The sequence below is a fragment of the Camelus ferus genome, chromosome 4, assembly GCF_009834535.1.
Source record: "Camelus ferus isolate YT-003-E chromosome 4, BCGSAC_Cfer_1.0, whole genome shotgun sequence".
Lineage (NCBI taxonomy): Eukaryota > Metazoa > Chordata > Mammalia > Artiodactyla > Camelidae > Camelus > Camelus ferus.
In genome coordinates, this window is record NC_045699.1 from 21335307 (window position 1) to 21361452 (window position 26146).

A 26146-nucleotide genomic window follows, 5' to 3' on the forward strand; every position below is an offset into this window, starting at 1 on the left:
CAGTTAAGAGCAGTCTGCCCGTACTTCCACAAGGCCAAAGTGGGGTAGCAACAGTACCCACGTCATAGAGTTATCAAGACTGAATGAGAACATGTTTGGAACACGCCTTAGCACAGTTTCTAGACAAAAGGAGATCTCATTACAATTGTGGCCAAGCTTACGGAGTTACAGGGACATGGCATATGGTCACAGGCCCAAGCATTTTTGCTTTTTAAAGTAATAAATATTGTTCTTCAAGTAATAAATATCCTACTTTTCCCATCTCACTTGTGGAAAGCGTGTGGTTTAAAAAAATAAAAGCAGGCATAAAACAGCCTCTCTTCAGGTTGGAGCTTCCTTCTCCACTCAGTCGTGAATGTTTTGGGGAGCGCTCTATTTAACTTGGCTGCCCCTGGCTTTGCCGTGAGTAATATGTTGGGCTTAATTTCAAACTCCACACAGCCAAGATCACTGGATACTTGAGCTTCCCCAAGCTGAGTTGATACAGCTGCTCTGCCCCTGGTCACTGGTGAGCCGTCCCTGTGGGCTCCAACGGGTCTTAACACTGACAGGTCAAGATGCATGGGCCAGCCGCCCGACCAGGGACAAGGGCTTCTACAGAGAGGTTCCTAAGGGAGACAAGACCCAAGAGCCCAGGGGACAAGTGAGATGAGGCTGAGGCAGGAAGAGGAGGGCCAGACATGGGAGAGAGAGAGGGCTCGATGTAGGGGTGGGGAGAGCAGGCTGCTTGCAGCATCCTCGCTCCTGTGAAGGGAGCACAGGAGGTGAGGAGAAAGCATCCTGAGTATGGAGTAACCGCGGTGATAAAATCCCCCGAATCAGGATTTCTGAGACCAGTTAGTGCTGATGATGGATACTTGCTTTAAAAAGGTTTGAGTGGGGCTTCCTTTTAAACCCAGACTTAATTTCAAATGAAACTGAATAAACCAAATTTAATTTAGGTATCTTTCCCCCAGGAACTCAGCTCTGGCGTGGAACAAGCCCTGTGCGTGTGCGACCACTTGAGAACACATTCTGAGAGACAACCATGGACAAACAGAGCAGAGTGTTAATGACAGGCGGGCTGGTAAACAGAGTGAAGGAGCTAATGACTATTTAGTGCTTTCTTTCCAGGCTAGCAAGTGCCTCTTTGGCTTCTGAGGTAGCAACACCCTCACCTTAAAAGGTTTGGATTGATGGGCCTAATAAAAGCCCCTTCCCAAGTCTGCTGGGAAATGCAAGCACTTCAAAAGTGAAAGACAATAAAGGTATTCTAGAAGCAATATGATTATGAGTATACATTATAAATGATAATTACAATGAATTGTGTTAGCCCTCGTAGTCTCCCAACATGATCACTTAACACTGGTAGATTCATATCCCACGTGTCTCTGAAGAAAAATCTGCGTCAAACTACAAATTTTCCTCTTTGATCTCTGTCTCTTGAAGACAGGCATATGCTGGGGAGTGAGGACTGGGCCTTATATGAAGAGGGGGTGTTGTGATGTTCTGTAACTGACATGCCCCTGAATGAGGCTCTCAAGGTCACTTCAGTACTGTCACATGCATGCAGGCCCCTCCATGCCATGCATGGGAAAGCCTTCCCTGATGCTCCCTGCTTTCTAAACCAAGCTCCTCTTATTCTCTCTCATAATCTCTATTCTTTTGCCCCGACCACTAGTCATGGTTTTTTTTTTTAAACTGTGTCTTTATATTTGTTGGGTGTTCAGCACCCCTTCTAGATGTAAGGTCAGTAGGAGAGGAATCTTGTCTCTTCTGTTCACCACCATACGATGAGTACCTATCATGGTGTCTGACAAATGGAAGGAGCCAGTAAATAATTGCTGAACGGAAGAAAGAGGGAGTTCACAGGTAGGCAAAGCGGGTTGGTTCTAATGAAGCTCCCTCTTCTCTTCCCATCGACCCCAAACATTCACAATCTCCTGAAATACCACGAAGATCAGCAGTGATTTCCCACTGGATGCTAGGACCAGTAGCTTTCTCAGTCCTCATCACTCAGCCCCTCTGTAGAGGCCAACGTAGTGACCTCTCTCCAGCTGGAAACCCTGCTTTCTTGGCTTCCACGGCTCTGTACTCCCTTCTCTCTCCCACGCTCACTGGTTCCACTGTCCTCTTCCTTTTAAAAGGGAGCTAGTCAACGGCTCCAGACTCAGCCTGATCACCTCCTAGAGCTGCTTCTCCTCTGATAACTCATTCAGTCTTGGCTTCAGCCTTCAGCTTTATGCTGGTACCCATGAATCCACATGTCTAAGCCCTGAGATGCTCTTTCTCCTGCCTTCTTTTTTTTTCTGGAAATGTCACCATCCTCCCAATCACCAGGCTGGAAAACTTGGCGTCTTTTCTCAACATCATTCATCACATTTACCCAATATTCAAGATAACAGCATATTGAAAACATTCACTGCCTTCTCATTGTCTATGACTCAAGTCTCGTGATAGTCTGGATCTTCCCACCTTCCCCAATTCTTGGCTGTACTTTATCCAAATGACTATTTCCAAGTTTCCCATTGCCAGCAATGCCCAAATGCTTCTTTACATTGCCCAAATTCTGCCTTTCCTTCAAGGATTACCTTGAAGACCTCCATTTCATAAATCTCTCTTGAGTTTTCCAATCAATTATAATTTTTCCTCATGCTTTAAACCACAAACTCATTATATACTTTTCAGCTGGCATTCTCTTAATCCTTTATTGTATAATGGGTTTCTATGTATTTGTCTGTATCCTTTAGAGAAAGGTTAATAAAGAAATCTCAGGAAAGACTAAACAAAATAAAAAGTTAGCATAAATTACCAATTATACACCATATGGACATTAAAAATATTAGTGGATATTATAAATAATTTTATATTAATGAATCTGAAAATCTACATAAAATATAGATCATAGGCTTAAATGTAAAAAGTTAAACAATAAAGCTTATAGAATGTACTGCATGAGAATAGATTCATCATTTTGGTGAAGGTAAAGTTGAACAAGACATAAAATTCACTCTAGCCCTAAAACAAAAGGTTGACAAATTGGTCTTATTCAAATCAAATGAAAGAAGAAGAAATAAAAAAGAAAGAAATATTGTAAGATTCTATGTGACTTTCACAAGCAGGCATGGCTCACCAATGATGGATGTTTGAAGACAGGTCACACTCAGAGAGCAGGAGTAAGACAGCAGCTTTGCGGGTAATGGCAGTGTTCCAGGACCAGAACCAAATGGGTGTGTCTGCTCTGCAAATCATCAAACTGTGTACTAATGAGAGGCATGTAAGTTACAATTCACAGTATAAAGCTCATCAAAACAACAACAGCAAAAACCCTGGACTGGAGGACCTGTGTAAACTCATTCCCATCCTAGCATTCATCTTTTGCAGGTGCTTTATGTTGTTTTGTAGCTCCGGCGCTGTCTCCACTCCTTTCTGTTGACATGGTTCTAGCGTTTTCCTCTATTCTGCCCTTGGCTTTCAACCTGAACTTGATAGACTGATCGTGATGCTTCCTCTAGGTGTTTTGCCCTTGGTGCTCATTTCTCATTCTCCACTTCTGTTTCAGTATTTCACTAACAATGCCCCCTATTAGGTTAGTTTGACTTCTTTTATAAATTTTGTTGATGTCCTTGTTTTAAATATATTATTTAAATGTTTACTCATTCTTTTTTTTTTCCTGTTTTTCCTAGCAATTTTTTACGTTCTTGTTTTCTATAATTTCATAGTTACTATTAGAGTCTTTGCTTGGCTACCATTTTAGTCCTCAAACTCACAGCTTTTTCAGAAAGCCTTCATCTCCACTTTTCTGTCCCATGAGGTGAAGTGGGGAGGGGGGTTTGAGTAGGAGAAGCTCTTACTTATTCTTCACCTTCCAGCTCCAGCAGTGAGGAGCCAGGTGATCTGACATGCAATAGGAAAAGGGTTAAAAAAAAGAAGAAGAAGAAGATCCAAAAATGACAACTAAAGCAAGTGCTTCCCAGTTGCCCTAAGTGGTTAAACAGATAACTTTCCTTACAGATTTAGCTAAGAAACTGGCTGACCTGGGTCCACTTATGGAACTATTTGACCCTGCTTTAATTTTTTTTTTTCAGAATAAATCCTCTAGTCCTCAATTGGAGACACTGCAGAAACAAGGGAGTCTGTATTTTTTCAATCCATATGAAGGTTTGGGCTGGGAATTTTTCAAACACTGGAATAAATTTTTAATTTGGACTTTGATATCCAGACAAGCCCAGCTCGTGTTCTCTTGGGTCTCCTTCCCAAAGACCAGACTTCAAACAGACACTGCTCGCCGTCTTAGCAGAGGCAGCAGAAAAGCACCAGGCCAGCTACAGCGGCCGCAGACAGCAGAAGCCCCGCACATTCAGCCTGTCTGGGCTGGACCCTGGTTTGCTACCTAGCCCTGGAAACCAGCACATCCTGTTCTGTGGACCTGAAGCACAGTTCCTCATAGGAGAATGAATGAGCCTGTCGTCCACTGGGGCAGGAAATGCTGGGATGCTGCGTTTCCACCTGGGGACTCTGCCTGGAGCACCCTCAATAACACAGGGTTCCCACCTCCCAGGGAAAAGGCCAAAGGAACGTTATTTCTTTTGGTTTTATTATTTGCTTTTTATTCTTTCAGTCCCCTACTTTGCCTTTTAGAGTTTGGATTGTGGGAGAAATAGATGTGTTTCTTACAGATGAGACCCCAGAGAACCATTGGTTTAACTCTTAGTTGAACTTCCTCAAAATTGACCAAACCAAGAATGGGAAGGAGGGAAGAAGAAACTGATTTTCTCTGACAACCACAGAAGAAGCTCATTTCCTTTTCCTCTGACCTAGATCAGAGACTATAAGTAATTGAAACTTAAAACGCAGCATCCTTCAGAACAGTGGCCACCCTGAGGCTGTTACCATCATTTCCTGTTAATTGTCACCTGAAATAACCAGTTGTGGAAATGGCATGGGGGCCCCAAGCTAAGGAATGTAGTTTGGGGAACGGCTAGCCCACTCATGTCCCATAACAAAATACAAATGATTTAACAGCAATACCGACAGGGTTCTCAGAATAAATCATTTCCATTCCCACCATTACAAATCACTTACTGTGATTGCCTTGAGACAGATTTGGGGAGTTGGCTAGTGGTCACCCAGGCTCTGGGACAATTCCCCCTAGTTACCTATGGAGATAAATTGCATTTCTGACCTAATTTACTGCTCTTCCCCACGGCTAAGGGGCAAGTACTCTCTGTACTTCAGGAAGTCTAGAAGCTAAAGGTGACCAGAATAATTGTGAAGTCTTTCCAAGAATCCTCCACCCCCATCCAGCGGTGTTGACTCTCAAAAGCCTGAGCCCACACACGTGGTACTGTGGCTGGACCAGCCTGGTTTTTCTACCAAACAGAGTGCCTGGTCAGACTCAGTCATGTCTTGTGTATTAACCCCACTTTCCCCCAAGCCTTCTTTCATCCTGTTGCAATGAATAAGGTTTGGAACATCTCTTTTACTTTTCTGCAGAGGCCAAGTCCCTGTGTGCAGTGCAATTGACCACCTCAAAGGTATGAACCTCTGTGAACTGTGCTTTAGTCCCATTGTCCCCTCATTGGCCTCCTCAGCACTTGGGCATGTCTGTGTATCCATTTGTCTGTCTGCTGAGGTCTGAGAAGATCTGGGAAGAGGGACTTGGAGCCTTGCATCTTTGGATGCCCACTACCTGCCAGAGCGCACATGAGATGGATATCTGAGGAAGCAAGAAAGAGGGAAGGATGATGGGAAGAGGTCTTGGCTCAGCGATCCAGTTCTCTGCACCTGGTCGCAAAGTGATAAGATGCACAGAAATAGAGCTTCCAGGAAAGCTTCCTGGAAAGTCTTTATTTTGACTTAGAAACTCTGATTTGAATGCCTCCCTGAGGATCTGCCAATATTGTATCATTTCTTTATCTTGACACCTGGAGCCTGAGCTCTGGCCCTTGTTAGTCCACATCAGGTGGTACTAGACAGATCATGTGTCCTGGCCCCTTGTGGCTCATTCATCATCGTTCCATTGTGGCCAAATAATCATTCCCAAAGGACAGATTCTTCCACTCTCCTATTCAAGAATCCAATGCTCACTCCCAGGCCCCATCTGGCATTCAAGACTCTTTGACATCACCCCATCCAACTCTCCAGAATCCCTGAGGACCCTTGGGCCAATCTTCTTATCACATCTTGCTTAGTTCTACCTTGAGTCTTCTCTACCAGTTGGTATGCATCTATTATTTTGTAACCCAGTTAAGGTATTGTTTCAAGAAACCTTCCTAAGGGGCCATAATCCAGCTGACCTTTCTGCTACTGGGCATTCCTGCCTTCCCTGCAGCCCCACCGGCACCACATCCTCACCATCCGCCTCTTCCTCACTCATTCATTCAGTCAACGCATACTGAATGAGCCTACGCATTGTATACAGGAGAATTGAGATGCAAATCCAAGTCTAAACAACTGAAGAGCCCAACTCTCCACTGTAACACCACTTGGCCCTGCCTGAGATGAGGGCTTGATTCCCTTGGCTTTTGCACTGACCTCCTGTCTCAGTGAAAAGAGGTGGCACTGGCCAGACAAGCAGGAGTCTTGCCAGTTGGGCTGCAGTTGCCAGGGTCCCTCTCTTCAATAGTTCCCATGCACCACTTTTGAAATAAAATCGCTAGGCAGGCTCAGAATTTGTCCTTCTTGGAAAACAAGACTGTAACTGGGCTTCTGAAAGGGACCTAGATGGGGCTGGAAAGAGAGAAGCATTCATCCCTCATCCAGTAATTCCTCCCTTACACACCAAGTGAAGAAGCTCAGACTGGGTCTTGGTCCCATCCTTGGGTAAGGAAAGAAAGGAAACAAGTGAGGGAGATGAAGGCAGTGATGACCAGAGGAGGCCACGGCCAAGAAGCAGTGGCCAGACCTAGAAAAGGATCTGGATTTGGACACAGAGCTGTTCGCCTGATTCAGCGCTGGCTGGGCCTGTGGAGAAGGAATCTTTGGACGTGGGCCGAAGGTTCTGAGTTCACTCATAGTGGGTGACAAAAACGAGATGCTTATTTGTTTTATGGTAATGATCTCCAAGAGGCTCCAAACTCCGGGGCGGCAGTCGGCACGCCACACGGCCGGCCTTCCTCTGGGGGCAAGAGGATTTCCTTGGTTTGGTGGGAGTCATTTGTTTTTTAAACGAGGCTGTTTATTTTCTCTTCTTTTAATGTTATCATTTTCTCCCCCAGACTCACAAGGAGGATACATAATGTAGAAACGAATCTGCAATCTCCTATTTTGTCAGCTGCCTGTGTTGATTAAAACTTCAATAAAGATCCTGTGATAAAACAGAGCTATGTTCAAAGGATCTTGTTATGTTTTTAAAAGGCTGAGCTTGGCAGAAAAGATGGAGGGTCTAGGTTTGCCACCTCGATATTTTTCCCCTTTTCCAGGATAGAACAGAAGCAGACCAGTGGAGAAACGCACAGGGGGTTCTAGTAGCCGCAGGATAGTTCCAGAGCATGTGTTTAACCAAGAATCCTAAATAGTAACCAAGGTCTGATTTAAGTGATACAGAAATTGTTTATCGGACTGGTGTTAAATGTGTGACCCAGTTGCCGTCTCCCCACCCATGGGTCCTTCAGACAGCCTCTCTCTGCAGGAAGCCTCAGCCTTCCCCTGGAATTGAGTAGGAGAGCCCCAAGCAGTGTGAGGTCACAGAACTCCAGGAATTCCATACCCAGTGATTCACCCACCTCACCCGAGATGATCACTTCCAGCACGATTCCACAGCGAGAACTGCCAGGAACACATTGCTTTAAAGACCTGGGATCACTTAAGAATCCCAAGGGGTGAGTGTCAGCAGTGCCCACCTGCTCCCCACCCCGCCCACCCCTTTCCCCTCCATACAGCCCATTCCTGGCAGCCACCATGGTCTCTCAATTTTTATTCCTAAAGAGGCCGAGAAATGTCTGTGTGTGAAAATCAGGCTAGCCAAACTCGCTGACTTTATGCAAAGCAGGCTAGTGCAGTCAAAACACTTACAGCAATCAATTCAAGTTGTTGGGTAAAGTTTTTCCATGTCCCATACATTATTGAACAGTTAATTTCGTCTTTGTGCCTGCAAGACATTCCAGCTCTCAGATGACAGCTTTATCCATTAAAGAGCGCTCGGTGACAGCCGTACAGTGAGAACTTTGCCAGCCCTGCCTGCCGGGAGGCGAGCCGGCATCACCACCGAGAAATCCTGGGACACATCAACATCTTAATCAATATGCGAGAGTCAATTACCGGGGAAGCGAGGGCTTAAGCAGGAGCTGATGATGAGGTTCACGTGCAAATGGGCTGGATCAATAAGCAGCTGAATCTCACACGTGGATTCGCATCAGTCCTTCTCCCCCAGCACCCAGCTCCCACACTGGCGGGCCAACCACGCCCTCTCTCAGCATCATTTTCAACCTGCCAATCACCTGCTTTACTGAGGCTTCTTTGATTCATTTCTTTGATGGATGTGTTGGGAATGGAGAAAGCAGGGTTAAGGGGAACAACCAAAGTCAGATTTTGCCTTTGGATCCACAAGCCGGGCTCTTAGGATTGACTACTAGGTGTCAAGAATTCTTCCCTAGGCACATCCATGAGGACAATTAAACCCAGCCTGTCTAGCTGAGAAGGAGGCCCTGTACTCAGGCCTTGATCCTCTCACCTAGGCGACTACAGAGACTTCTCAGCTGCTCTCTGAGCTCCTCTTGTATTACTCCTCCAATCTGTCCTTCACTGGTTGTCCCATTTGGTTGGATTATGTCACCTCTGTCCTCAAATCCCTTCAGTGTCTACCTGGGTAACAAAATCCCATCTCCGTGTGGTGTTTTCAAGACTCCCCCGGTAGAAGCCCCATTCTTGTCATGAGTCTTGTGATCTTACTCAGCCCCACTCCCTGAAACACCGATGTGCTCTTCTATACCATCATGCACGACCTTACCCTTCTCCACCTATGTCATCTCTCAAAGCTCTCAAAGCCTTTTCTGATTTCCCTGGTCAGAAGTTGGTGGCCCTGACATTACTGGTTTGAGGTCACTGTGTATGGATTCAAGCTGGGTGTTTGCTTTTTTGTTTTTTCCATCATATCATCTGTTCCATGAGAATGGGCATCGTAAAGTTCTTCACAATTGCCAGGAAGGTAGGTAGTTCTCAGAGCACACTGAATTTACAACTGAACAGCCTTTAAGGAAACTTCCCTGACCCTGACTCCTTTCCTTATGATTGTAAATGTTGTCACCTTGGAAGCCAAGCATCCTCCAGCACCTGCCTCTCCTCAGGCTCTCTGTATTGTTGTCCTGCACCAACCCTGGAGCAGAATTCAGCTCCTAAGGGAATTCCTGAGAAAGAATCCATTGGCACAAGTGCTTTGGTGATCAGTGTGGATCTCGCTGAAAATTTGGTAAGGGTCCGCAGGGACTCTACAGCAAACAACATAAATACCTATCCATATTTCTGGTCTCTGTTGTCCCTCCTCAGTGCCACGTCTGGTTTCCCTCCTGCCCCTCCATCCCCTGGAGCACATTCTTCAGCTTCTTGCTCCTGTCCTCAAGCTGTTAACCTCCTTCTTCTACCACATCACTCCCCTCTTCAAGAAGCACTGTCCTACAGTCTACCTAAGCAATAGAAATAAAAGCAAGAATAAACAAATGGGACCTAGTGAAACTTACAAGCTTCTGCACAGCAAAGGAAACCATAAGTAAAACAAAAAGACAACCTACGGAATGGGAGAAAATTTTTGCAAACGATGAAATCGACAAAGGCTTGATCTCCAGAATATATAAGCAGCTCATATGACTTAAAAGAAACAACCAAACAACCCAATCCAAAAATGGGCAAAAGACCTAAACAAGCAATTCCCCAAGGAAGAAATACAAGTGATCAATAGGCACATGAAAAAATGCTCAGTATCACTAATTATCAGAGAAATGCAAATCAAAACTACAATGAGGTATCACCTCACACCAGTCAGAATGGCCAACATTCAAAAATCCACAAATGACAAATGCTGGAGAGGCTGTGGCAAAAAGGGAACCCTCCTTCACTGCTGGTGGGAATGCAGTTCCATTTGGTGCAGCCACTGTGGAAAACAGTATGGAGAGTCCTCAAAAGACTAGGAATAGACTTACCATATGACCCAGGAATCCCACTCCTGGGCATGTATCCAGAAGGAACCCTACTTCAAAATGACACCTGCACCCGATGTTCATAGCAGCACTATTTACAATAGCCAAGACATGGAAACAGCCTAAATGTCCATCAACACATGACTGGGTAAAGAAGAGGTGGTATATTTATACAGTGAAATACTATTCAGCCATAAAAACTGACAACATAATGCCATTTGCAGCAACATGGATGCTCCTGGAGAATGTCATTCTAAGTGAAGTAAGCCAGAAAGAGAAAGAAAAATACCATATGAGATCATTCATATGTGGAATCTAAAACAAACAAACAAAACATAAATATAAAACAGAAACGGACTCATAGACATAGAATAAAAACATGTGGTTGCCAAGGGGGTGGGGGGTGGGAAGGGACAGACTGGGATTTCAAAATGTAGAATAGATAAACGAGATTATTCTGTATAGCACAGGGAAATATATACAAGATCTTATGGTAGCTCATAGAGAAAAAAATGTGACAATATGTATATATGTTCATGTATAACTGAAAAATTGTGCTCTACACTGGAATTTGACACAACATTGTAAAATGATTATAACTCAATAAAAAGTGTTAAAAAAAAGAAGCATAGTCCTATATATCCAGAGAAAACTCTAATTTGAAAAGATACATGCACCCCGATATTCATTACTTACAACAGCAAGACATGGAAGCAACCTAAATGTCCATCGACAGATGACTGGATAAAGACATTGTGGTATGTTTATACAATGGAATACTGCTCAGCCATATAAAAGAATGAAATAATGCCATTTGCAGCAATATGAATGGACCTAGAGATTATCATACCAAGTAAAGTAAGTCAGAAAGAGAAAGACAAGTATATGATATCACTTATATGTGGAATCTAAACAAATGGCACAAATGAACTTACAAATCAGAAACAGACTCACAGACATAGAAAACACACTTGTGGTTATCAGGGGGAAAGTGGGGGAAGGGATAAATTAGGAATGTGGGATTTGCAGATACAAACTACTATATAGAAAATAAACAACAAGGTCCTACTGTTTAGCACAGAGAACTATATTCAATATCTTGTAGTAACCTATAATGATAAAGAATATGGAAAATATATGCATGTATAACTGAATCACTATTCTGTACACCAGAAACTACCACAACATTGTATTTAAACTATACTTCAATTTAAAAAAGAGGTATTTCCATGCACACTTCTAAGATAACTGAATGTTCTTACATTACAATTAGTTGTCTGTACCCTCCTCCATTTCTTCCCAATTGTTTCTTCAGGATCTTGAGAGTCCCAAGGACATGCGGTAAGAAATGTTGAGAAGCCACTATGGAAACCAGAAATAAGAGGCTGGGGAAGGAAGACAGCACTTCTGTCCTCTCCATTCTCTGCGGGTGAGGAGAGCTGTGTGGGCTCACTGGGAGTGGAGACGTGACAGTCTAGACTCAGAAAGCCTGGAGAACGGGCACCAGTGAGGCTGTTTTCAGGGGGGCTGTCTGGATCTTTAGAGATGGGTACTGCTGGCTCTGAGAGCCAGAAAGGGGTCTGGTGAGGGGCGGTGGAGAGAACAGGCCACACTGGTTCCTTCTGACTGCAGGCTCTAAGGAGTCGGGACAACCGTGCAGGCTTAACAAGGAAAGAAAGGAAGTCAGGACTTGGGGGAGGAAGAAGAGGACTGCATTTGCTCCTGTGCTGATGGTCCAGAAAGCTGAGTGAATCCTCATAAGAAGAATCCTTTTACCTCTTATGGGATTTAGAAACCCATAAGGACATTTGGACAGTGTATCATGTTCTTGTACATAGAGCTCTCCAGGCTTTCTGAGTCTAGACGGTCACGTCTCTGCTCCTAGAGAGCCCACACAGCTCTCCTCGCCTGCAGAGAATGGAGAGCACAGAAGTGCTATGTTCCTTCCCCAGTCTCTTGTTTCTTGTTTCCGTAGTGGCTTCTCAGCATTTCTAGCCCTAGGAGGAGTGCGGGGCCTCTCTGCAGGAGGACTGCGTCCTGCAAGAAGGGGAAGAGGTGGGGGAAGAGGGGAAAGAGGGGTAGGGGAAAGAGGGGTGGTGGGTGAGGGAAGGTGAGTTAAGAAGAGGAAGTAACTATCAGTTATTATACACCTACTCTACAAAAGGCCTGTTCACAAATGCTATCTTCTTTTCTTTAACCTTCACCACAGCCCAGTGACATGTGCACTGTTAGCACCATGCCATAAGCATGGGAACAGAAACCAGAAAGAATAGGTAAAGTGGCTTTACTAAGACTACTTGGTTTTGAAATTCGGGACTTAGAATTCCAACTGGGGGTCTAAAGGGTGCCTGGCAAGTGGAGTAAGGTCAGCTCCTTTTCCATGATGGACAGTGAACACGACCCTAGAAGGCTGCTAGGCTAGTCACACTTGAGCATGAGGTGCAGGAGGGCCCATCTGATGATTAGCGGGCTCTGGTACCATCTTCCCTGCTAGACTGCAAGCTCTTTGAGGCTGGAGACAAGCCACCCACCACAACAGCAACAGCAACAACATCATCTGCCATTTATTGGATTACTCTATGCCAAGGGTTTTAAATGTGTTATTGTATTTACTCCTCCCAGTCACCCCGAAAGGTAAGGATTATAATTCCCACCTTACAGGTAAGGAGACCAGAACAGAGAGGCTAAATCAGTTCCCCAGGTTCACACAGCTAATAAATGTAGAAGATTGAAATCCAGGTCTACCTGACTTCAGTCCTTGATCCCTTTAAACTCTTACCTGGAGTAAAGAACCTAAAGTAAGTAAGGTCCAAATGGAAGTCACCTTTCAGGAAATGCTAAAGTACAGGCACAATGAAATTTTAATAAGTATTGTAAACGGAATGATCTCTACATTAATTTTAACCAGAGCATTTCACTGTTCATGCATGTGTTCCTTGAACAAACTCTGTTCCAGGTTCTGTCCAGGCCCTGGGATACAGGTGGGCAAGGCAGGCCTGGTCATCTTGAAGCTGACAACCAGCTATACTTAGCACGTTGTCAGGCTTTGGGGAAGACCTGGAATAAAGAAATGTATTCACTTTCCTTCAATGCTATGTACACCTATAAACACCCTACATATCTTCCTAAAAGAAATCTCCCTGATCAGCTAACTTGATGAGATTAGCTTACCTTCCAGGGACTCCCATAAGCATTCTGCACTTTCCCTCAAAACATTCATTGTCTCTAACTTTTATTTAATGTCTACCTTTTTAACTAGACTGAAAGCTCCATTAGTCTGTCTTGTCTGTCCCCTTCCTGGCAGAGCAGACTCTTGCCCCTCCAATGAGGAGACATATGTGGAAGGTTCCAGAACACTTTTTCCATAAGCCTGCTCTCATGGAGAACCACTAGAGGTTGGTTATTGCTCAAAATAGTAAACAAGGTATCTCAGCAAGATGAGCTCTTGACAATGTTTCTGATGGGAAAAAGCTGAATCCAGGGAAATCATGGTTTTAGGAAATCAGTCTAGGAGAAAGACGGTAAGTGGCTAGGTGGACTATACTAGACCAGGACTGACGACTTCAAGAGACATTTCTTAGGAATTTCTGGTCAGACTCCACCTGATTGCCAGACAGTGTAGAGATTTACGTATGGGCTCTGGAGAAAAACAGACCAAGATCTGAATGGAGACCCACTACCTGCAGTTCCACTTGGTAGTGTGACCTTGGACCAATCACTTCCCATCTCTGAGTTTATTCCTCATCCATAAAGTGGGACTAACAATAGTATCTACTTCATAGAATTGTGATGAAGACTCAGACTATGAAGCAAAGAAGGCAAAGCACATGGCTATTGATTAAACTAAGACAGACCAAAGAGCAGACAGTCCAAATGGTTTTAGTATTCCAGATGTGGGTAACTGGGAAAGTGGGGACACTGGCTAAAGTAGGGAACTCCGGGAAGGAAAAGGTTCGCCTGGGGTTATGCTGAGTTTGAGGATGGCCACCAGGTTTAAAGCCCCACAGGCAGCTGGGCACACAGGATGGATGCCCTAAAGAGAGGTCAGCATGGGGCACAGAGATTAGCAGAGAAATCATGGCTGAAATTCTGAGGATAGTTGAGCAACTCTAAAGGGAGAAGAGAAAGAGCAAGCAGGGGAGCAAGAAGAAAAAGTCAACCTCGTTGTCAGTGCCAGCTGACGCTGTGGCTCTCAGTTGCTTTAGACGGTTGAGTAGCGTCGCACCAGCACCGTGGCAACTGCTTGCTGAAAACCTTCACCCTAGTTGTTTTCCATTCTTGCAGAGACATCCCAGTGTCCCTCAGGTTAGGATATAAATATTTTACAAACTACAGAGGGTTGGTATATCTTAACACTTTGACTAAAAACTTGTTTTCTTGAAAGTTAAAGGATGTATATTCCACTTGCAAAAATACGAACCTCTACATTAGACAAAGAAACGGAAGTCGAATATTGCAATATTCTATGTAGTGCTTCTCAGGGTTTCAAGGTACTTAAAATATTAGTATCATTCCTTTCTTCATGAGGTTTTATAAGATTCATTGTCCAAGTTTAAAATTGAGTCAGGACTAAGTGCCCAGAACATAGTAGGTGTTGATTGAACAGGTGTCTGTCCTCTTTCCTTCTTATAGGATGAAGGTTGAAATGTGGTCTACAGACTCAGGGAGGTGAGCTGTTTGAGAGATTTCCAGCTATTTCTAGACTAAACTTCCATTAGCTGGGGTTAGGGGAGAGGAGAGAGAAGAAATCTGATTACTACCAGTAGAGCAGGAAAAAATTCTGAAAGGGAACTAGAGGACTCTGTGATGGGGCAAAACTGCAGGAGCCCAGGGTAGAAAAGACCACCCCCAGTTCATGAATGGCGTACAGACACTGATACTAAAAAAAGGTCCTTTTGCTAACTGTGCAGAGAGAGTTGAACATCTTTTGCCCAGTCAAGTTTCTGGCAAAAACATCCGAGAGACCACGAAGTTCAACTCTCCCTGTGGATCAGTCAAGCTATAAAAAACAAGGACATGTACAGCCACCAGGGAGTAAATGCCACCCAGGACATGTGCATCCTGCCCGTCTGCCATCTCCAGAGAGTGCGCGTGCCCTACTCCTTCATCATACCTGTGGCTTAGGAAATTAGGCAGCTTTGGGGAGACATGGTTTCTGATACCAAAAGAGCATCTCACTAACTCAAAGTCTGTGTGCTGGCCTTGGTCTGCCTTCATTTTTATCAGAAAAGGGTGGGTAACATATGAGAAAAAAAAAATTGGCCCTGTAAAGGGATCCCGAAAGAATGACATATTTGTCTGTTAAGTATAAATATGAACAGCCATGGAGATACGGTCCTGCGGTGCTAGGTTTTCACTTCAGTAACATTCATCTAGTGCCAGGAAACACTAGATTTAGTACCTGAGGGACCGGAGTTTCAAATACCTTATACTTTTTTTTTTAATACTCTGCCAAGAATTTAAATTGGTAAAAGCTGGGGACTGACAAAACTTGATCCCCAAGAGCTTTTCTGGCACTGGTTTATCAGAGAATATGGTGCCATTATTTTTATTATAATTATTATTTTTTTCTTTGGTGGGGTGAGAGCTCATTTATAACCCAGCGACTTCTACTCCCAGATGTATTTTTCTTAAAAAAAATCCCAGCGCTTAAGTAAACAGGCTTTGCCTTTTGTGGTGGCCTTAGAAGCTGTCACTGGACTTACATGCAAGGGAGTTGCAAGCCTTTTCATGTTTTTAGATCAGATCAGGAAAAGTTGAAAGGAGAAAAAGTTAATTTTAGGGTCCGTGTTGCCACCAGCATCCCACACACATGCCCCCTTCCTGAACTCCCCACTGCGTCCTGACACCCAAATCACTTAGCGGGCTTTGCAAAGATGGTGTGCCACCCCAAAAGAGGGACACAGCAAAGGCCAGAAATGAATTAGATAGCCCGAGCCTGAGCCCTGGTACCATCCCTTTTTAGCCATGTAACTTTGGACAACTTTGCCTTTCTTGGATTTTTTTCATCGGTAAAATGATAATTGGATTTTCCAACAAGGGGTGTCGGGAGGATTAAATTAAACAAGATAAATTATGTGCAAAGGCTTGGCACCGGGAGTTTTTAAAAAGACAGTGTACAGAAGATGAGAGCCGGGAAGTGGGGAGAGAAGGAAAGCACATCGTGGGGGCAGCATGTGGATTCTGTTCCAAGGTTGGGCTCTTTACATAGACTTTGGAGGTGAGAAAACAACTGCCACCACGGAGACACATAAAACCAGAAGATGCTGTTTACAGGCCAGCATCTTTACACTCCCTCATCGCTCCCTGCAGCCATATTCCCGACTCCCATCAGTTCCCCCTAGGACTTTACCCACAAGCAATTTCCAGGGTCAGCTCCCCGCTCTCCTGCCCAGGGCAGCAGCAGCCCGAGCTTTCTTGAACAGACCTGGCAGGTCTGATTCTGCTTGAAATGGTTTGAGTTTTATTATACAATTAGATCAAGTCTCTTAGGTGTAGTAGCCCTCCTCATACTTAGAAGAATAGATTAGCCATTAGGACTTTGTATATTTTTCCCAGTAATTGACACCACATCCCATTTTCCTCACCAAAGGGAAAAAGAACCGCATAAAACAATCATGATTTGGGGGGGCAGGAGTGGGGGCACTCGTAATGCAACAATGTCTGGGTCTTCGTCTGCATCCGTTTCCCTTCCCCAGCATGGAACAGATCCAGCAGCCGGGCAGAGCAAGCCTCATTCTGTTTGGTCTGGTGGTGGTTGCCATTCCAAGCCCCTGAGGCTCTCACTCCCCAAACACTTGACTAAGAATAAACCAGGTTCTGCCGTGTATCGGTTCTGCCACTGATAAATAAGCAGCAACCAGCAGCCGGGGGCCCGGGCACGCCGAAAACCCCACGGAACCAAGACCCAGTGTCGCCTCTCCTTCTCTGTCTTTTCTCTTTTCTTCCAGTGCCTCCTCCCAGGAATGCTCCATTACACTCCCTCTCTCGGCATCACCCTTCTTGTCCTGGTCCGGAAAGAAGGAGGCTTTGTGGGGTGGTCCACTTAGCTGTGATTTGAGGCCTACTAGCATCCCCAGTTGGGAAAAGGAGAGGAAAAGAACACTCAAAGCCCAGAGAACAGCTGGTGCCTAAGACACCCAGGTCCATTTGTGTCCTATCCCATCAAACACCATACATTAACATTTAGAACAAACTAGGAAGAAACTCATCTCACTGAGGGATTTAAATAGGGGAAGATGCCATCACCTAAGTCGGCTGGCCCATGTTTGGCACTGCCCACCTTGGCAAATGGGCCTCCATTTTGCACCTCAGCCGAAAGCAGACACCGCAGGCCAAGCAGGCTGCCTCCGCACGAGCAACACAAAACAGATGTTCCCAGATGTCTGATCACACACTTGTTTCCTCTGGTCATGCCCTCACAGCCCATGTGCCCAGTCCAACCACTAGCCTGGTGACACCAGCAGATGCTTCGCATGTTCTACCCTTGCTGCAAAACATCTGTGAGACGAAGGTCCTCCCCAACTGCAACAGTCTTTGTGCCAAGGCTCAGTGGGACCCTGACCGCCTCCACAACTGCCCGGAGGCCTGTCTGTGAGGTGCCTGGTGCAGCCACGAGCTGGAGCAGTTTGCAGAGAGAGGAGAGCCCTGCTTCCCCTCCCTCCCTTTCTCCCCGTGTGGCTTGTCAGACAGTGAGGCCAGTGGCACCCGCGTCAGTAGACATGAAATGTCGTATGTACATTTTTCAGCTTGGGTCGATCTGTCCAAAGGAACTCTGCTGATTCCTCAGAAAGAGGCTGAAGAGCCTAGTTTCCAATAAGATCAATAAACCCGCTCATCCCTGATTACAGAACTTTCTTCAGGTACCTTATGACCAAGTCAGGCCATGCTGAATTCTCATAACTGTAAGGTGACCTAAGGTGTCACCCAAGACTTACACATCACCTAGGGTGTGCTTTCCTGAAGAAAGAAGTCCTAAAGCTTGTCATTTGGTCCCCAAGGACTGTGGAAAATCATAAGATGGTAAGTGACTTTTCTTTGGCCACAACTGGTGATGACTTGTGAACATATCTATTTTGCCCAACTTGGCTTAAGCTAAAACCTACTGTTTTGAATAAAACTTGGGTCATTCTCCACCCCCTTCATACCTTACCTCTAGGAACCCCCTGCCAAGTCCTAGAAGCACCCCCCTTCTTGGAACTAGGAATCCAAAATGAAACTGTAGTCATAACCTCTCTTGCTGGTTCTGAAAACATGCAGATTTAACTTTTATTTTTACTTTCAACATACACATGTCCTTTCATTATTTTTTAAAATTTCCCTCATGCTTTCCCCAAGTCCTGCCTTCACTGTCATGAGCCAGGGGCCAGCCAAGCTGAGCACACTCCTGCACCCAGCAGGCACCTGAGGCTGATGGGCTGCCGTGCGCCTTCCCTCCGGGTCCTTCTCCCGGTTGCCAGAAAAAACCCAGCTGGGTGCCGCAACTAACACAGGCCCCTAATTTAAGTTTAATAGCACAGCATTTTTACTGTTTTTGGCCAGGGTGTTTTGAGAAAGGTTAAAATATGTGAGAAATACACGCTAAAAAAAAAATCTGTTTAGAAAACAATTCCAGTCTAAATGCTCCATGCTCTCAGCTCTGGCCCCCTTTCCAGGAAAGCAGCTCCGGCAACCGCACAATTTAGCTCCATTTGGGGGGTAGGGGGTTTCCATTTCCTTCCTCTGGGGGTTTTTTTTTTATTAGTTTTTTTTTTTAAACTGTTTTTCTTTCCCTATGCTGGTTTACTGCCTTGTATCTATCTACCCCCAAGGAGTTTAAAAACCTCAAGTCAGTATTATTGGATTTTTCTTAGTGTATTTTCTGAATTTTCTGGTGTGAGAGCATGTGGTTAGGATCTGTGTGTTCGTGTGTTGGTGAGGATGGAGGGTGGTGTGCCAAAGAGATAGAGAGAGAGAGGCCCAGGGAAGTGTCAGCTGAGCCTTCTAAGTGTGCACGGAGAAATGATTGCCTTGTTCTTTTCATTGCTGTGCACAGCCCGCCGGTCAAAGGCCAATGCAAACAGTAGGCCCTGAACAAGTATCCACTATATGCATAAGGAATAGCTGACTACTAGGCACCATTTTTTGAACTTTTACTCTGCTTATCATAATTGGTGCTTTATGTCATTTTTTTCATCCAGTCCTCACGATAGTACCACAATGATGTTGACTCAACACGATGGAGGAGTAAACTTCAGAGGTCACTTCCTCTGATCACATGTGGAATAAGGCAGGATTCTAATTCAGTCCTATCTGTCCACTGGAAATAACTTAAATTGGGAGAAATTATGTATATATCTGACCCTCACTCCTCCCCCAAAGACAAAAGGTATGGATGAGCAAATGTTTGGACCTGTTAGAAAAAGGCTTCTCATTGTAGAATTATGGACTCAAAACATTTGAACGGCTCAGTGAATTTCTCTGGGCTTCATCTTTCTTTGGGAAAGAAGCAGGTTGGTTTGATCAAAGAGCCCTCACAAGTCACTGTGAGTTTCCCCCAAGCCCGCACGGTGCCCCAAGGCAGGCATCACTAATAGATAACACATGCGGCCTCAGAATCTTTCTCAACACAAAACTCGAGGCAGCTAGTAACAATACCCCTGCTTTCCTGCTCTCTGAGGCCGTGTGTCTGACAGTGGGGTTCGCCAACCTCCAGTCATTTGTTCACCTTTGTGGTTTTTGCCGTATCAGCACTCTTCACCATCTCAGTGTAGTTTACCTCATTGGTTTACGTTGCTTCTCCAACTTTTTAACCAAAAAGCAGCCCTTTTCAGAGAATAATATTCATGAAATAGGGAATTTAATGTGGTAGCAGTAAGACTTTTAATATTGGTTAAAAAGAAGCATGTAATTATATAATTTTCTATCAGTTTGTTCTTGGCATGTTTGCCGTACTTGTGCCTCTGGCACGGTGGGAAGTCCACAGACTTTGGGGTTAAAGAGACTTCATCATACGCCAGCTCTGCGACCTAGGGCATATCATTTAACCTTTGGAATCTCAGCTTCCTTTTTCATAAAATAAGTCTTTCTTTGTCGTACTGTCCAGAGGATTAGACTCAAGTTAACGCAATATAATCTAAGTTAACACAAATAACCTAAGTTAACGCGACAACGCGCACAAAGCTCCCAGCAGAGTCTTTGGTGCCTAGTAGATGTTCAGTAAACGGCGGCCACTGTGACTCTCCCTGGCTAACGCGTTGTGTGGCCAGCATCAGCACACCCCATACTGTTTGAATGTCCCCTCCCTTCCCTGAGCTTCAGGCTAGACCGTCTCTGCCCAGATGCCTGCAGGTCCGGGAGCACCGCAGGACTGAGAGCACCGCAGGACAGTCTTCAGCGGCAAACATTTACCCAAAGAAAGAAGAGCTCTCAAGACTTCTGCTCTCGCTGTCCTCTCAGAGGGCTGTGGCCTCCCAGTCACGGAAACATGGGTTCAGTAATAAGACTCCCTCAAAATTAGGGAGCCGTTTTATATTTGTGATAACTGTCATCCCCAGAACTCAGCACACCTGATTACACAAGTGGATTTTCTCTCCTGCCTTGCCTCTGTTATGACTCCTAAGGGTTTTCTTCTTCTGAGGGACAGGAAAAAGGACACACATCGTGAAAAAGGTCTCTAAGGCTCAGGACAGGAGTAGAAATGACTAAACAATCTTCGCCTGTCCCTAGGCCCAGAGGCCTGTGAGGCTGCACCTTTGTTCTCTAAGCCAGCTGAACACACCAATTTTCTCAGCTGACTTTCTGTGGATCCAAAGCAGCAAGTGACATTGAAAAAGCCCTATGTAGAAGCCCCTGTCATCTTGATTTGTCTGTGAAGAGTGGATGACAGAGTGCTAGGACTCTCCCCCACGCTTTGGTCTGAAAGACAGCGGCTGTGTTTATTTACTTAGGGAAAGGGAGGGGAGGCAGAGGAGGGCACGTCGCAGTGCTATGAAGGATGTCAAGCTTTTCCTGCGCTGGTCCTCTGCGAACTGCAAAGGTCGGGCTGAGACTCGGGAGAGACGAGAAGGGAAGGTGTGTCTCCCTAGGAAGCAGTGAGGCTGTTTTCAGGTTACCCTGGGCTCACTCTCCTCCTTCCCATGCCCGTAACCTGTGCTCTTTGGGGTCTAGAGCAGCTGTCCTCAGGACAGGGCAGAGAGGAGCCCTCACCGACAGCGCTGGAACGAGACTGAGGTCAGAGGGGGATCATTTCTGCCAGGTGGAAGGCAGGGAAATTCCTGATAAAAACAATATGACTATGAATCAAAGAGAAAGGCAAGAACCAAAATCACGCCCGGAATGTAGGGAATTCACAGTGATGGGAAAGAAGATGGACGAAAAGAAATAGTCCGAAAAGGATGCTGGCAGACAGGCAAGCAACACACCCCTGACACTGAAAACCAGACAGCAGTAAACACTCAGGCCGGACTCGCCACCTTGTTTTCTGACCGTGAACTGACACCCTCACTTTGTGTGCGTGTGTGAGCTCGTGTAGGCAGAGCAATTAAAGAGGAAGACCGAAGACCGAACAAATCGATGTTTACAGATTCATAATAAGTTCCTTTCCATATATTTATTTATTTTCTCTTTAGCCACTAAAGAAGCAACAGCACACTTGCAAGGGAGCAGTTGTTGCCAGAGGGTGAATCATGGCTATATTGATTTGATTATGTAAAAGCTCAGAGGAACCTAAAGCCAGATACAGAAATATCTCATAGCTCTGAACCCTATGGGACACACACTAGTAAAAAAGCAATCTTTATATTGTTCCTGATAAAAGCATCATTAGTTTCCTCATAGTGAAACCATTTCTCTGCTGATACAGTATATGGTTTTCTTTTTCTCTAGAATCCACTCAGACATAATTAACACTCAGTTACCAGACTTTAGGTTCCCTGGGGTGAACTGCTCGAGTTGGGGAGGGGGTCGGGGCTAGAGATGGGAAGAAAGAAAGACTGAGAGAGGAGAGGGAAGGAGGGAACAGAGGAGGGGCCAGGGAGGAGAGAAGAGACAGGGGCGGGAGGGGGTCAAAGGAGTTGGGTACAGTATTGGATGATCCATCTTTGGCCTTCCTGGCCCCCCCCCACCCCGTCTGTACCGCACAGCAACACGAGAGTCAGCGTGGTGGCGCCCTCTGCTGCTTCTGCTTATCATCCCATCTGCCAAGCAATCTGGTCGTCCCTTCCTTAGGGAGATCCCCCCAGCTATCACCTTCCAAAGAGAGAAGGCTGGACTGACACCCCTGCAGACAGACAGACGCCCACAGTCATGCTCACTGTGTGTGCTAACACGCAGCAGCCACAGCGTTCTCTGTTTCCTTTCCCCTGCCTGCTTGTCGGCTGGTAGGCAGCAGCAACCTGAAAAGCTATGCTTCTGGGGAGAGCAGGGCTGGCCTTGAATAGCGTCTTAAAATTTCAAGGGTTTGGGGAAATGGAATCTAGAGGGCCCTCCCAGGCCCCTAGCTCCTGGCCAATGGTTCACAGCCATGAGACAGAGATAAAGTCCTGGCCGCCGACAGAATGGGCTGTGGTTTGAGGGGCCAGCATGCTGGGAGGCACTGTGGGCCTCTCCACCGGGCCTCGGGCTTCTTTACAAAGGTGGGAAAATCACCAACTGTTCTGCTCCTCCGATGAACTTCTGAGCAAACAATGGCCCTTTCAGGAAAAAAAAAATAGTTCTGATTTAAGAATTCTCTTTTTCCTCTCAGCTTCATTTTCCTTTGGCTCAAGGAGAAGGGTGATCAGAATCATTCAGGAGACAGGGAAGACCAGCTACTCCTGGGGCAGAATGAACCCAGAAGTGGATATGAGCTCACCAAGCAGGCAGAACCCAAGGCACTTTAGGAGTTTAGCAAGCCCATGGGTGCATACACACATGCACGCACACACACACACGTACACATGCACACCGTGGGTATAAAAACATGAATGCATGACACTTCCACACACAACCAGGACCACGTGTGTGCAGACCTTCAAACACATACATACATATGTCTTAATGGGATCCCATATGGACTGCATCTTACATCCTCAGCCTTGCCCTCATCCATCTTTCTCCCTCTGTTCCCCTAAAAGCTGATGTTCTGTGGAAAAATCTCCCTTGGGTGTCTTCTAGTTGTTCCGTCCTGAAGACCCTTCCAGGGAACCCGTCCCAGCCACCAAAGTCTCTGTGCTCTCACCAGCACCACTTGGCCGCATGTCTGTTAGGTGGATCACAGGGGATTACAATGAAAAGCTTCTGCAAAAACAAGGGGCAGAGCTCTGTAGTCAGGCCGATGTAGTGGTTAACAGCACAGCTTCGGAGCCAGACTGTCCGGGTGCACCCCAGCTCTGTCATGTTGCTAGCTGTGTGTCTCCCTTTCCCCATCTGCAAATTGCAGACCCCAAGAGTACCTGCTTCGTGGGCTTGTTACGGTCACGAAATGCGTTCACATTCAGAATCTGCCTGGAATAATGCTTTTCCTGTAACAACTGCCATATAAATGTTTGTCAAACAAAGGCACATAATCCAGGCTGGGTGTGTTATCCTCACGAGTAATCCTGGGTAATCACAGGTATTCATGAGTAATTCCTCTTCCTCTTTTTCTTATCAGGTAAAAGAAGGGAAAGAACACACACACAGATGATGACCAGATGGACGTGTCCTTCAGACTTTTCCTATCTTGGGGATCCTTTTCCCAATCTCATTGATTATCTCCTAATTATATGTTGTAGTAGCATTGTAACCTGCATCACGTCACTTTGGGCAGCAGTCTCCTCATCTGCAAAGCCTCTTAGATCATTTTTAAGATCCTCTTTAGTACCGATTATTTTAAAACCAGATATAGGCAATTTTCAAACCATATTTTAAATACTAGTTGCAACCTCTTCCATTCATTTCCCCCCCTTCTTAAAAAAAGCACTGTTAAAAGTAGAACACTTGACTACTTTAGATCCCTTTTCTACTTTTTTATCTTTCCCGCTTTCTGATGGAAGCATAATCAACAGTGAAATAGCAGAAAGTTGGGTGACTGGGGTCACATGATAAATTATCCAGTGAGCTTTAAACAATCAGTGTATTAGAAACAAAGCCAGACAGAGACATGACAACCTTCATGGAGAGCCTCATAATTCAGTGTTCTTCTAAAGTGATTTTCTTTCAATATCTGTTCAACATTATATGGAGCGGAAGGAGGAGAGGGAGAGGACAACCCTCTGTTCTCTAAACAATTCTGCTCAGTCCCAAATTTGCATACCCCATTCAGGAAAGCAAAATGTTGGCAGCCAACCAGAACTGCCCTCTTTGGAAGACAAAAGATCACACAACTATTGCAAAACCCCAACCCACTGCAAACAGTTTTCTTTTAAATACTTCAACTGCACAAATACTTCTGATAAATATTACTTTCTCAGTCTTATTTTATTTCCAGTAAGATCTACTGGAAATAAAGGGCAATGCTTTAGTGCCCTTCTCAAGCAATGCCTCTAGAAATGGTACTCTGACCCACCTCTGAAGCTGTTTTGATTAGCAGGGAAGTTTTCAACAGATGTCTTTCTAGCCATGGGTCAGGAATCTCCAAAACACTATCTGCAGTGGCACCTGTCCCCGGGCACGGCCCTGTATTCCTCTTTGAAGGTTTGCTCATTCCAGAAACAACCTGGAAGATGCATGACTTCCTAAGAGTTGACCTCCACACTGAGAAGCCATAGCAAGCCTGGCAGTTTCCACAGGGAAACATTCTTTGCCCTCTTTTACCTTCTCAACCTCATCTACCCAACTTTAACCATCATAATGTGGACTTTAAGAACCTGTAACATCTGTAGTGCCTTTGAATCTTCATAGAAATATTAAATCATGCACAGAGTTATTTAAAACAAAGTAGTGCCTGACTGGATGCTGATTCTTTGAAAATTAGTAATGTATGTATAACCTCTGTAGTAATCCTTTGATAACCAAAATATTCAACTAATCACCACAACCTTACTAAGTCAGGGAAGACGGGAGTTTGCTGTGGCCATGATGTGCTTCATCACAGAGTGTCCTTCATGTAGAAGGATGGTTCTTGTCACTAAGATGGGCTTTAGGGCTTTGCATTCACCCCTTATGAACTGGATGAGGTTTAGCCAGCTTGAGTGTGAGCAGCCAGACATGCCAGTGTGGACAGCTGGCCAGGCCAGAGCTGACCATGGTCACTGTGGTATGGATCAAAGAAAAGCAAACTAGACCACGTAGGGAATGAATGTGAGAGGACAACCTCATCATCTCCTGCCTGCTCTGAGCAACACAGCTAACTACACACAGGCTAGACACAGACCTTTTTCTCTTTCTTACACACCCACAACTGTCCCCTCAAAGATCTATTTGGTGCAGGAATTTCCATTTGGGGATGGGCCAAAACCAGAGCATGGGCATGACCTGCATAAAGCTCAGATGTGAATAGTACAAAAGCTTGCTCCCCTCCACCAGGACATATGAGAGGATTGTGGGAAAATTCCAGAAGCTCTCCACTCCCTAGCCTCAGTGTTGACAATTTACTGTCCAAATTGTGTTTTCACATCTCTTTTACCTTGTCTTCTTAACGAACTCCTACTCATGCTTTACAGCCCAACTCAAACATCTCCTCTTTCAGGATGACTTTTATGGCTCTGACCACCACCATCACTCAGGCAAAAAGAGGCTCTTCCTCTCTGGGCCTCCCCAGATCTTAGTTCATGCTCCTTTCATCTCAGCTCCAACAATTACTAACTTCCTCTGTCTTGTTTTAACTGTGCTCATAAGTCAAGGGGAGTCAAATTAGTATCTCCTCTGGGGTTGTTGTGAGGGTTGGGTGACTTAATATAAGTAGAGCTCTTCTGACAATGATGGGCTTAAAGTAAGTGCTCAATGAATCTCATGGTTGTTAGAGCACCAGATACAATGTACTGTGATTATCTGCCTGCTCTATTTGTGGCTGTGTGCCTCTTAGAAGAATGACCACATCTTTTTCAGCGTTCCATCAGAGCAATCCCATAATCCAGTGTGGACCAGGTGCATGA

The 26146-nt window shown here is 45.2% G+C and overlaps 1 protein-coding gene across 15 annotated transcripts in view; it reads right to left on the bottom strand.

Annotated features, from left to right (window-relative positions):
• Positions 1 to 26146, bottom strand: part of CCDC171 (coiled-coil domain containing 171) — a 488107-nt gene that overhangs the window by 15748 nt on the left and 446213 nt on the right. For 13 of the 15 annotated variants that reach the window (XM_032477676.1, XM_032477674.1, XM_032477673.1 and 10 more), the window contains one exon: positions 3113 to 3242. The exons of 1 other annotated variant lie outside the window; for it this stretch is intronic. The gene's annotated coding sequence lies outside the window, so the exon portion shown is untranslated. The remainder of the gene's footprint in view (positions 1 to 3112; positions 3243 to 26146) is intronic. One more of the 15 variants, XM_032477665.1, reaches the window with a different exon arrangement.